The following is a 13506-nucleotide window of genomic DNA, read 5'->3' as shown; positions in this document are numbered from 1 at the left end:
AAAAAATTTAACTTTGATTTAATATAAAATATTCTAGATATAATCATGTTAATTCAAGCCATTTACGTGTAATGCTAATAATTATCTCTATTATATTTAGTGGTCTGATTGAACAAATTACTTCTTTCAATTAATTAATCAATTCAATAATAATTTCAATTAAAACCTTACATAAAAAGCTAATAATTATATTTAAAATGTACATAAATTATATCATTGATTGTAAAACCCATGTAATATGTCATATGGAGCAAGTAGTAAATAAATTCCCTCTTATTAAGGTACTAGTAAGAGGAAAAAAATACTCTTGCATATTTTTCCATTTCGTATTAGATAGGATGAACAAGGACAAAATGTACGACTGAATAAATTTATAACCATCTTTATTTATTTGCTTGGTTTTGTGGTTGTAGATGTTGTCGTTGAAGTAGAATTGGAGGGCTGATTGGGAGTAACGGTGACAAGTTTCGTCCTTCCTTGCCTCCCTTGGTTGTCCTTCCCTTTCACTCTCAGACTCGATTCGACGACTATCTCGTCGAAGGAGGAGATAAATTGCGCTAAAAGGAAACAAAAACAAGTTAGTTAAATAAGCATAAAACGAAGGGCGAAGGTGTAGAGCATGCACTTCTCGTTTTATCCCCGAGTGCAAAACAGTTTTATCAAATTGCAATAAAAGCCAGGGAGAAAAGTCCTAACAGGATATCTAAAGGACGCCGGTGAAAAAACCCAAGGGCGAACCGATAAATTATAGTCAGCAGGAATTGGCGGGACGTTTCATTTTAGGAAACGTTCATGCAGGGAAATGCTAATCGTTTTACCATAGCTTCCTTGATAATACCGAAAGCGTTTTTTTTCTTCGTTCTTTCATTCTTCATTCTGTTTTTCGGCAAACAGTTTACATACAAAGTCTGTGAAATTACAATTTTATAATTGAAAATCAGCTAAGCGATTACCAGTACTGGCACGTGCACGTGTAAGACAGAAAGGAAAAAAGATCAGCAGGGTTTTTGCTGGCGGAAAAAAATGCTCATTGATTCAAAAGATGTATCGTCTGTGCTGGAACTCACATCCTGGTTTTGCCGTAGATGACGTAGTCACCGCTGTCAAAACGTGAGCGAAGAGCAAAGTGGCTCCGAGCAGGATTACGAACCAGAGCTTCATCTTGGAGCTGGAACAATTATAATCATATTTATTATTTTTTATACGTTAAAATTGTGTGTGTGTTGGTATGCATGTAATCAATCGAATTTATGCGATTATATTAACCTTAATTAATTCATTTCTCGATTATACTACCTCTCATTCTTATTGTTTCTCTCTCCCTCTCTCTCACTCATTCCGTCCCTCTCTGTACATACTATCTACCTTTTTCTATCCTTCTATCACTCTTTTCTTCTTCTATAGTCTCTCTCTCTCTCTCTTTCTCTTTTATTTTAACTTCTTACTTACCTCTATCATTATCATTTTCTCTCCTTATAACTCACCCGCACTTTTTCTTTCTTTCTCTCTCTTATTTTACCTTCTGACCTCTAAAATTATCATTTTCTTTCCTTATAACTCACCCGCACTTTTTCTTTCTCTCCCTCTCTCTCTCTCTCTCTCTCTCTCTCTCTCTCTCTCTTATTTTACCTTCTTACTTACCTCTAAAATTATCATTTTCTTTCCTTATAACTCACCCGCACTTTTTCTTTCTTCCCCCCTCTCTCTCTCCCTCCCCTACTCAGTCTCTCTTTTTCTTTCTAACTCTCATGATGCTATCCCTCTCTTCATACCAAATACACGTTATGTCTTTCTCTCACCCTCTTTTCCACTCTTTTTTAAAAAATATCATAATGTTTCTCACATAGAATCTCGCTCATACGATATTTCCCATCTTTATCGATCTGCGTTCCTCTGTTAATACCATGGTCTCTCTCTCTCTCTCTCTCTCTCTCTCTCTCTCTCTCTCTTTTTCTTACACTGTTTTAATATCTTGCTCTTTCCTTCAGACAATCTCACTCCATTTCTCTCTTTCAACCCTACAGAAACTATTATTTATCTCTCTTCTCGTTCGTCTGATTCTCTCATCCTACTTCATACATTTTTCACCCTCTTTCAATCTTCTCTCTTCCTATTTTTTTATCTTTCTCTTTTAATATTTTTTAATATCTTCCTCTTTCTCACTCACAGTCTCACTCTGCATTTCTTGCATTTCTTTATGAAGCACACAGAAACTATCACTCTTCCTCGTTCTGTCTGTCTCTCCTCTCTTTCTCACTCTCTCTCTGTCTCTGACTCTCTCTCTCTCTCTCTCTCTCTCTCACACACACACACACACACACACACACACACACACAACACAACACACACTCTCACTATCTCAATATCTGTCACGTTATCAATCTTTGTATAGATAGTAAGTTAGTACAACTAATTTAGTGCAAACTATACATACATTCCTGGAAGTAAATGAACTAATGAAAATCAGTGAAAATTATTTAAGTCAAGGATTTTGACAAGGTTAATCATAAAATTCTGTTGAATAAACTAGAAGCATTGCTGGTGATTCTGGTGATCACATTCCGCAAAGGTTTTTGGTTGGATGGATAGATATCAACGTGTAAAATCCGATGGTGTGATCTCGTCAATGAAGATTGTTAAGCATGGGGAACCACAGGGCTCTCTCCTTGGTCCTGTCTTTCCGCTCATTTATTTGAACGATTTGATTTCCTACGTTCAGGCTGATGTCATACTTTATGTGGAGTTATTCCAATTTACGAATGACTTGCCTACTGTATGATGCAAAACAAGAACACACCTTCACACACTCTGGCAGGGGTTTCAAAGCCATCACGGAGTGGTTTACGAAAAATTCTATGCGCGTGAATCTGGCAAAGGGATGAGGAAATACTGGTCATACTAAAAAACAGTGTTTCTGATACAATCCAGCCCCTGAAGGTCTTGGGTTGGAGGACAATTATTGTCTCACATGACATACACATATGACCTGGACGGCTGGGAGACTGTCCTGTGCTTCCTCATGCAGAATATAGAAAAATATTGGTCGGTAAAAGCGAAAAAAAATTACTATTCTCTGTTTCAAGGAATAATGTCCTATGGTCTCATCATTTGGGGAAATTGTGTAATAAAAAATTAAAACCTTATAATACAAAAATGGTTTTTAGGAATTATGATGGTAATGTCGCTTCTCTTTTCACATTTCTAAGAAAAAAGCCAAGAGCTCTATAGTTTTATAAAAGACACACACACGAAGAAAATGTTTTGCAACCTTAATAACTGTAAAATAAAAAGTGTATAAGGGATTTGAGGTTAGGATATAAGATTTTATAGGAAACTACCTCACCATGTAAAACTTCTACCTGTACTGTGATTATGCATGAATGTATTATAATTTTTGTAACAGAGGGGTTTTCTACGAATTAATTATGATTTCATAATTGTATATATCATGTTATATAGAAAAATGTATTTTTGGGAAAATAAAAAAAATTAAAAATTTATCCACCTATTTATCTACCCGCATATACATACCTATCTCTCAATCTAACTTTTTTACTGGTAATTTCATGAATTAAATTGCTCTAGCCTAGACGTTCATTATATACGATGATGTCATATCATGAAAAATACATCGCAAAAAATAAGTAAATAAATAAATCAGGAAACTTCCTGGTTGCATCGAACATACACAATTCAAGGTTTCTTTTAAATTACCACGATCCATCGCATCAATTTCGCAAATACGTTTGTCGTGATGGACTTGCCTGATAGAACCGAGGCTTCTGCGTACATTAGAAAGTTTTTTTATTTGTTTAAAAGTATTTTTGCGATCAGTTTTATTAGAAATAAACTTTCTAAAGCTTTCCGCATCAGGTTAGTTTCAAGTCACTTGGCTAGACCAGTTAACCTTGCCGTACTTTTTAATTTACTTAAAATTATTCTATTTTAATTAAATAATTTTAAACATTAATACGTCTATATCCTCATAGTTATCTTACGAAAATTTTATTTAAAAATCGAACGAAGAATACATATTGAAATTTATATAATATCAATTATATTATACACGTTACCATATTTAATCATTTGATCTCCAGCTTGAATTTATCCAATTTAACAAGACAAAAATAAGTGACATTGGTATGCATGAAAGCATGGAGGAGAAGAACGCTATTGGCACAGAAAGTATGATCTAAGACGCGGCACTTACAGTTTATTCATGTCTTTCTTATTCCTGTAGAACATGGCGGAATGTGAAAAAGAGAGAGGAGAAAAAGGAGGTAGTATAATAGACTATGTTAAAATCTATCAGTTTTTTCACGGCATTTCAACAAAGTCTGATGTCTTTTAAAGGAAGGAATCATAAAGTGAAGGAATCATTTTAAAAAATTATTCATGAGCTTTTGAAGCAATAAAACCGTATTAACATTCAGGATCAACTCGAAAAACCTGTTTAGAGACATTTGAAATTAATATGCATTTCACAAAATTAAGTTTATCAGAACAAAATACACGAATGCGAATGGAAAATTTGAAATTTATAAGAAAAAAGTACGAATTTTCAATACTAAAATATTACGAAAATAAATTATTTTATATCTATTATTTATTATTATTATTTATCTATTATTATATCAATGAACTGTTATATTTTATAATGTATTGTTCATTTATTTTTACACGTTTAATATTATATTTTCTTCATCATGCCAACGTTTCGATCTTTATTGAGATCGTCTTCAGAGCCTGGGATTTATAAACACAAAATTTTACAAATACATGTAGGATCCTTTTTTTAAAAAGATAGTTCCTACTCACAGTAAGTTGTTATTGATTGTGTTATAATCCATTACTGCTTTGACTAGCAAATTAATAGAAATGATAAATAATGGAATCTTTTTTAAAAAGATAGTTCCTACTCACAGTAAGTATGTACATAATACATGTAGGATGTGAAAAAAAAATGAATTTATACAGTGATATCTCTTTTTCTTTCTTTTCTTTTTAAATCTAAAATTGTCTATGATTGTATAAATTCATTTTTTTCACATCCTACATGTATTTGTAAAATTTAAACAATGTTTATAAATCCCAAGCCCTGAAGATGATCTCAGTAAAGATCGAAACGTTGGCACGATAAAACTTACGCCACACCAGACCGCATCTCACGATCTCCAAATAATAATTGACTAACGGTCACTGAACACCACACACTTTAATATTACAAGTGAATTGTACAAATTAATTCTGCTCATTAAAGAACCTAAGCATACAGTCACACAATGAGAGCTAGAGAGAAAGAAAAAGTTGAGGAAAGAGAGAAAGAGCTAGAGAGGGATGGATTTTCGATCCTAAAGATGGCGTGAAGCCTAATCGAGAGAGACTTGCTCTCTTACTCTTTTTTTTCTTATTTGTGTATGTGTGTGTGTGAGAGAGAGAGAGAGTGAGTGAGAGTGAGAGCGGAAAGAAAGAGGGTGAAAAACGTATGAAATAGGATGAGTAAATGATACAAAACGAGGAAATGTGATATTTCCTGTTGGCTTGATATAGGGATGTGGAGTGAGGGGTGTGTGTGTGTGTGTAAGGAGAGAGAGAGAGAGAGAGAGAGAGAAAGAGAGAGAGAGAAAGAGAGAGAGAGGGAGAGAGAGAGAGAGAGACAGAGAGAGAGAGAGAGAGAGACAGACAGACAGAGACAGGCAGAGAGACTTAGTAAGACATAGTGAGACATACAGACAGACAGACAGTGAAAGAGGGAGAGTGAAAACGGGGAAGAAAGAGGCCGAGAAAAAGTATGAAATAGCAAGAAAGAAGAAATAATGAGAAGAAGACAAAAAGGGATAGCGGAAAGCCAAACCAGAGAAGGAGGGAGAATTTCTGTGTTACACAGTGATGGAAAGAATGACTGTGAGAGCCTGAAAGAGGGAGAGAGAGAGAGAGAGAGAGAGAGAGAGAGAGAGAGAGAGAGAGAGAGAGAGAGAGAGAGAAATTAAGGTAGGGAAACTGAGAGATACATTCAAAGAAGAAAAACATAGTGATAAAGAGGGAGGGAAAGGAAGAGAGGGTGTGTGTATTATATGGGGGGATAGCATAAATGAGCGAATGAAAGAGGAAGAGTAGACTGAGAGAGGGGTAGAGAGAGATAAAGAGATTGTGAAATACATTTCGCGTGAAAGTGTGAATGGGAGAGGGAGAGAGAGAGGGAGAGGGAGAGAGAGAGAAAGAGAGAGAGAGAGAGAGAGGAGTGAGAGAGAATGAATGAGGGAAGATGCTGGAAAGAACTAAAGAAGGATATAGATAGATAGATAGATAGGAAGAAAGAGAGACTGAGAGCGGAATAAAATATAAAACTGGCCTGGTATGTAGCTATACTTTTATTACATTGTTTAACGGCCGTCTTGTATAATTAAATGCGTCAAATACCCATAAATACCAGTAGCCGTGTGGATTTGTATTCACCGGCTTGCTACATTAAGGGCTACATGTTCATACGTTACGTGATTTCCTTCCACAATCGGGATTTGGCACTGGGACAACAGCAGGTGCGCGATTCCAAGAGATCCGCGTCTTTTCTCTTTAATATTGAATATATATTCACACCGTTCACAATTTTCTAACGGGGGCTTCGGTTTTTTAAACAATTTGCTGATGGTTGTATGCAAATGTGTGAAACTTAGCATAGAATGTAATTAGCCTGGAGGAAATTCCCCATTCCCAGGTGTATTAAAGTTCTTGTTTAATTTGTAATAAGAAATGTATGTTTTTTTAAGTTGCATATGCACTTCATTAATTGAAATGTTTCAAAAAAATATTTTTTAGGCTAATAAATTTCATGTTTTCTCTGAATTTATTTCACACCTGCATATGAACACTTTGGGTGTAGATAAATATATAGATATTATGTTACAGAATAAATTTTATAAGTTGTCAGTACAATAAGGTAAACTTTAAGGAAACACTGTTTTTAAATCGACTTACTAGTTTGATTGTTGATGCGGTGGCTGTGGGTTTCAAACTGGTCTAACCTTTGGGTGTGCTAAGGTGAAAGTAAACGAGATCAACCGCAAAAGACCTGCTCGCGGACGACGTCAGATCCCCCATACTTGATTTAAATAATATGACTCATTTGCTCCAAAGGTCCGTAAGGATGCTTCGCCAAGGACATGAAGACTGGTCGAACAAGCATCGTCACGACCGATCTCGTCGAGACGTCAGGCAATTTCTATAAAAAATCCCGGACGTTTTTTTGATAGTTGAACGATTAAAGAATAGATTATGTCCTAAGATAAAATAGTTATTGTTTTAAGGGGAGCTCACTAGCACCGACCTTCAGCTACATAACACGAGTCTTGTTTAATTCATTTCATTTACAGCTACCGTATGCGATCATTAACTGCATTCATAAGTGGATTGATTTTTCTTCACGAACCAATCCGTTTAAAAACGGTTAGAAAGTAGTACAAAAAAAATACCCCGAGCTGTTTGGATTTCAAATAGAGGAGGCTATTAATTAATTACTTTGGCGACGGATCAAAGCTGATCGTGAATGAAAGCGCGAGTGACACGTCGGAGGGGGAATGGATTAGGCTTAATTGGACAAAAGTTTTGGACGTCTGTCAAGAATGCGGACCTTTTGCATTGGACAAAGGCGATCTTTCAGGAACTACGCGACCTCCAAGTTGCTAATGTAAGCTTCTAGGAAGCGAATTGACGTGCTTCTTTAACGATTTAATATATCAAAATATATACATGTTTCTAGTAAAATATAAATTATTTGCTTTGGGGTCAAAGGCCAAGGATATTTGGGAAAACCCTGCGAATGTTGTACTTCCTGTTTAGTAAACACCTGAAACTAAAAATTCTCCTATGGAGATTTCAGATCAAATTTCCTAGTTAAACAATTTCATTATTCAAAAACAGCGTGAACAACTAGGAAAATTAAAACTGAGATGAGCAGCAGACTGGACGAACCGTATACACCAAAAGAAAACCAGCCATCCATCATTGAATCAAGATTATTTTTTATTTATATATTTATCTGCACATAGGGAGTTCATCCTTTTCAGATAGAGTGAGTTAACACACAGTCAATACGCATTCACGCATATAAATACATTCACACCTATATACATTGCATTCATTCTATTTGGTGGATGGAGTGGTCAGTTTTCCTCCATCAACTAGTACACAATAACGAACTAATCTAATTGGGGTCGATGGGGTACTTTCATGAATATTCCGTCATCGACCCAAGTCACTACACAGCTCGAGGGGCGATGGGGATGCTATTCCAAGATCAGCCTCTCCCCATTCACTCTAATAAATACACTCACTTATACAAAACATAGAATCATAAAGCACATGATGGCTATATACAATAATACTGTAAAGAGCCGGCAACGGCTTAGGTGCAGTAAAACAAAAGGACAAGACGGCTATATACAATAAAAAAATCCCCAATTTCCATAAAAAGCGGAATTAAGAAAAATTAATTATCATAAATCCCTAAACTTAATCCCTACTTGGCCGACAGGTACTTTAGAATATAGGACGGAACCAGACGCTCTCCTTTGTACAAGGTGCACGCGGGAGTCGATCAGGGTATCGTCCTCGGCCCGCTGTTGTATTCGTATAAACTTCTGATATTCCTTTCCATCTCGACATCACTATCCTATCATACACTCATTCGTGATCCTACCTGGCCAACTGGTGCTTTAGAATATGGGTTAGATCCTTACACTCACCTTTGTACAAGGTGCACGCGGGAGTCCCTCAGTCCCTCGGCCCGCTATTGTTCTCACATATACTGCAGATATTCCTTCCCATCTCGACATCACTATCCTATCATACACTCATGTACTCGTTTCGGGGTACATACACTAAAATTGGAACGATCATACACTCATTCTTAATCCTACCTGGCCGGCTGGTGCTTTAGAATATGGGTCGGATCCTAACACTCTCTTTTGTACAGAGTATACGCGGGAAACCTTCAGGGTAGCGACTCATCCCGCTACTGTACTCATTATATATTGCTAATATATTCCAATCCCGATACAACTAATCAAAACATACGCTCACGACACTGCCATTTTATCCTCTAACTTCGACCCCGTCATAGCTCACCGAACCCTCCAGACACGCCTATATTCTATTGAACAATGGATGCAAAAATGGAGAATCAAACTGAACCCGCAAAGTCCCAAAACATAACCATCACTCTTCGTCGTGTCAAACCTCTAATCTATTATAATCTCACCCCCCTTCCCAGCGTCTATCAAGTCAAACGACTCACTAACCCCACAAGACTCGAAAGAATAGAACTGACCTTACGATACCGATTACTTAAAATACTACTAGACAACAGGTCTTAACTCTCCCTTGACAGCAAAATTATTCATATATATCTCAATACTGAAACCAATAAGGACCTACGGCATAGAACTGCAGGGTTCAACCAAACCTTCCAATCTCCGCAGATTGCAGACCTTACAATCACGGATCCTTGTTCCATTGTTAACACCCCGTTCTAAGCTCATAACCACACCATACCAACTAAGCTTCTAATCATTCTTGTAAATAAACAATGAATATATGAACAATTAATTACTGACAATCAACTGTAGGATCTAGACAAACCATCCAAACCATTTCTTTGTTTGATGGTTGTCTAGTTTCTGAAAAGAAACCCAAGAAATATAATAAGTCATCAACCAGAAAAGAGGAGTAAATAATGTATAATGAACTTTTAGTTTGGCTGCAGAAACGCTCAATGTTGATCCTAGACGTCTAGGAAATAAAAATCTTTTAAAAACATCATTTGTATTCCATGATCAACCTCATAATTTTTGCAATAAGAAAGAAGACATTTTATGATCTAATTAACATGTTGTGCGTTATAATACGTAGTAATTTGGGGCTTTATAGGTTCAACGGCACCGACCTCTCGGCGAAAAGGCTTCGGAAGCATTCTCGTGAATACATATATCCTTCAAGCTCACACCGGCATACGAATGATTTGCCAAGTCGAGTCTCGTTTAAGAGGCCGTTATTCCCCTCCTCACGAACACTGGTCTGTACATATGTTGTGCCATTAAAACGAGCCGGCGAGGGAATACCAAATCGTCTATTATCCCCGGGTTGGCCATCTTCACTTTTGCCCTCCGCATCTTTCTGTTCTGAATCACCATATCTTCTTGGACGGTTCCCACAAGTTCGATTTACATTCAATGGAAAACCGGGATGTTAAACTTTTATGTGAGACGATTACGTTTGCGAAAGCTGACGCTAGATTATTTATCGACGGCCGTCGTCGAAGAATTAAGCAGCAAGACTGGACTGGAATAGTTCAAACTACTGACAAATTTAAAAGCAAAACCAAGTCAAAACTCAAATACTTTCTGTAGCAGCCGAAAATAATCCTTTCTTATAAATGCATGTTTAAAAGTTATTAATATGCTTCTAACTTATAACAGTACAAAGTGATTATGATGTAACGCCAGGAAAACCTGCATTAGTTGTGGTGTCCGGCCATCCATTACGACATTGACAGCCTTCAAATGAACGGGGACGGTCCGTTATGGAGGCTAGTGGTACTTCCTTAAGAGTCGGCAGTGCATGTAATTTTTCCTTGTTCGATAGTTCCTCAATTGAATCAGTATTCGGTTTCATCTCCCCTCCCATAAATGACTTCTTCGATGACTGTACGCTAATTTTGTGTTTCGTGTTTGCAGATTTTGGTAGAAAACAAAATAGAACCAAAACGAACTCAATCATGATCAATTATCACTTTTCAAGGACCTAAGCGAATAATGATTACTAAGTCTTCCCTACAACAATAACTTCAATTGTCTGTAGGCTATTATTTCTGTGTAAAATGCTTGCAGAATTTGGTAGAAGACAAAATAGAGCCAAAACAAACTCAATCATGATCACTTTTCATGGACCAAGGCGAATAATTATTACTAAGTCTATACAACAACCATAACTTCAATTGTCTGTAACTTCTCTTTTCTGTGAACAATGCTTGGAGATTTTGGTGGAAAACAAAATAGAGCCAAAACAAACCCAATCATGATCAATTACCACTTTTATGCAAGAGTTGCGTCCATGGACTTAGCCGACTAATGATTACTAAGTCTACACAACAACTTCAGTTGTCTGTAAGCTCTCATTTCTGTGTACAGTGCTTGGAGATTTTGATAGAAAACAAAATAGAGCCAAAACAAACTCAATCATGATCATTTTTCATGGTCCAAGGCACCATGAATTATTACTAAGTCTATACAACAACCATAACTTTAATTGTCTGTAACTTCTTTTTTCTGTGAACAGTGCTTGGAGTTTTTGGTAGAAAACAAAATAGAGCCAAAACAAACTCAATCATGATTAATTACCACTTTTACGCAAGAGTTGCGTCAATGGACTTAGGCGAATAATGATTACTAAGTCTACACAACAACTTCAGTTGTCTGTAAGCTTTCATTTCTGTGTACAGTTCTTAAGGATTTTGTTAATAAACAAAATAAAGCCTAGACAAACTAAAACATGATAAATTATTGAAGAAACGATTGTAGTTTTCAAAATAATACCAAACCCCAGAACTTAGGTTTGTCATTGTGCACAAAGATTTGCGTTAGTCATCTTTAAATTTTAATTTACTATGGCGAATAATAATAATAATTTATTAAAACAAAATTAAAACTTTTCGTTATATTAAAGAACAAAAGTATTATGGACATGGATCGTCCGATACGTCTGCCAGAGGTCATTGGTTTACAAATATATATGCAGTTTAGAGAAGAAAGAGAGAAGAATAGAAAAAAAGAGAGAAAAGAAAAATAAATATACAAAAAAAATAAAATACAAAAATACGAAGTATACCTAAAAAAATGCAAAACACAAAAAAGAAAAAAAAAACAAAAAAAACAAAAAAAAAACAAGCGAACTAGTATTAAAAATGAAGTCTATATCCAAAATTTCGATCCCTTAATAACAATGAAAGAATAAAACTTAAAAATTAAATTCTTGAATCAATTCCTATCTGTAGCTCCAAGCATGTTTAGCATAAGCGAATGCAGCGCAGCGAAAATTTGAGCCACTCAAGAACCGCAATAGCTCACTTGTTGGGAGAGCAAAACAACCCCTAATGCTTTTGTTCTTTAATATAACGAAAAGTTTTAATTTTGTTTTAATAAAGCAATTATTACTATGGCGAATAATATTATTTACAATGACATTACGACTATAATACGATATATTTTTTAAACTTTTATCATTATGAATTGACAATAAGTTTTGATTGAGAAAAGGCTCTCTCTAGGAAAAAACACGATACCGGGCGGACCAGAGTAGATAAAAAGAAGAACAAATGCATATTATTTACAAAATAAATAAAAATATAGTGTTAACACATTACTACGCCCAACCTTCACCCAGTAATCAATACTTGTAGGTTGCAAGAGTTGCGTTATGCACAACATAGTGAAAAATATTTTGCAATGTTTGATATTTTTCATTTCATTAAAAAAAATTAAAATAAAGTGACAGCGTCGGTGGGTCAGATCGCAACTTAATTAAGTTTAATTGAATTGGCTCCATATAGAGAGCGAGTAGGAATGTACCCTCCAATAAGAGAATTGTGCTTGAGCGCGGCAGTGAGTATCTAGTTGCCCTAGTTTGGTTCTTGAAGGAAACAAGATTGCTTTAGTGTATATGTACTGATAGTTATGTATCCCCTAGTGATTGTTGTTAGTGAGTGTATTTATTGGCCTGAACGTGCTGTGTGACAGTCCTATGATTAAATAATTGAATCATAGACTCTCAATTACATTAGTTTTCTAATACGTACAAAGGATGATGGAAGAATATCAAGTACACCAATACCCGAAACTGAGTGAATGACTGTAAAATAAAATGTATTTAAGAGTGAGTGAGAATGTGAATGAGTTTGGTTTTAAGAACTGATTGCGTTGGGGAGAGAATTCCGTGTCGAAAATAAAACTTATTATTATTAATTCAAATTATATTAACTTGAAAAGATAAAAGCATGAAAGCCTGCTTAGAAAAATCGCATAACTTAATTCTTAATTTTTCATAAAGTTTATCACCGAAAAGAAGGCTTTTAATTGATACATTAGAGCAGCCGATTTCGAAATCAGGAAAGTCATTAATAAAATAACGAAAAAAACAAGGGGCTAAAGACGCGGCCCTGTCTAACTCCAGATCCGACCGGGAAATATTAGAGATCTTAATAATTTTAACAGCGGAATATGAATGGGCGAACCTAGAACAATATTCCAGATGAGAAGCCATTTATGTCTATTTATTACCTTTGTGGCTAATATACCATGTTAACGTTGTTTGATTTAGATTTCAGAGAGCTGAATCTGGCAAGACAATATTAAACAAAAATATTACACATAAATCACTTTATAAATCCGATTGTATTTGGTTCATCTAGTGAATGATAATATAAAAAAATAATTGTTTTAAATTTCCTATCCATCA

General features: G+C 35.5%; 1 long non-coding RNA gene across 1 annotated transcript; it reads right to left on the bottom strand.

The window, feature by feature from the left end:
• Positions 1-366: 366 nt before the first annotated feature.
• Positions 367-7339, bottom strand: LOC106668541. Its single transcript, XR_001340758.2, has 4 exons — positions 7325-7339; positions 6976-7219; positions 1068-1168; positions 367-557 (listed from the first exon to the last, which is right to left on the bottom strand). It is a non-coding gene; the product is annotated as an uncharacterized LOC106668541 (long non-coding RNA).
• Between the last annotated feature and the right edge of the window lie 6167 nt (positions 7340-13506).

This window comes from Cimex lectularius, unplaced genomic scaffold (genome assembly GCF_000648675.2).
Source record: "Cimex lectularius strain Harlan isolate CLEC.00 unplaced genomic scaffold, Clec_2.1 scaffold36, whole genome shotgun sequence".
Lineage (NCBI taxonomy): Eukaryota > Metazoa > Arthropoda > Insecta > Hemiptera > Cimicidae > Cimex > Cimex lectularius.
The sequence above is the reverse complement of the archived record's forward strand: the minus strand, read 5'-3'. Positions and strand labels throughout refer to the sequence as shown.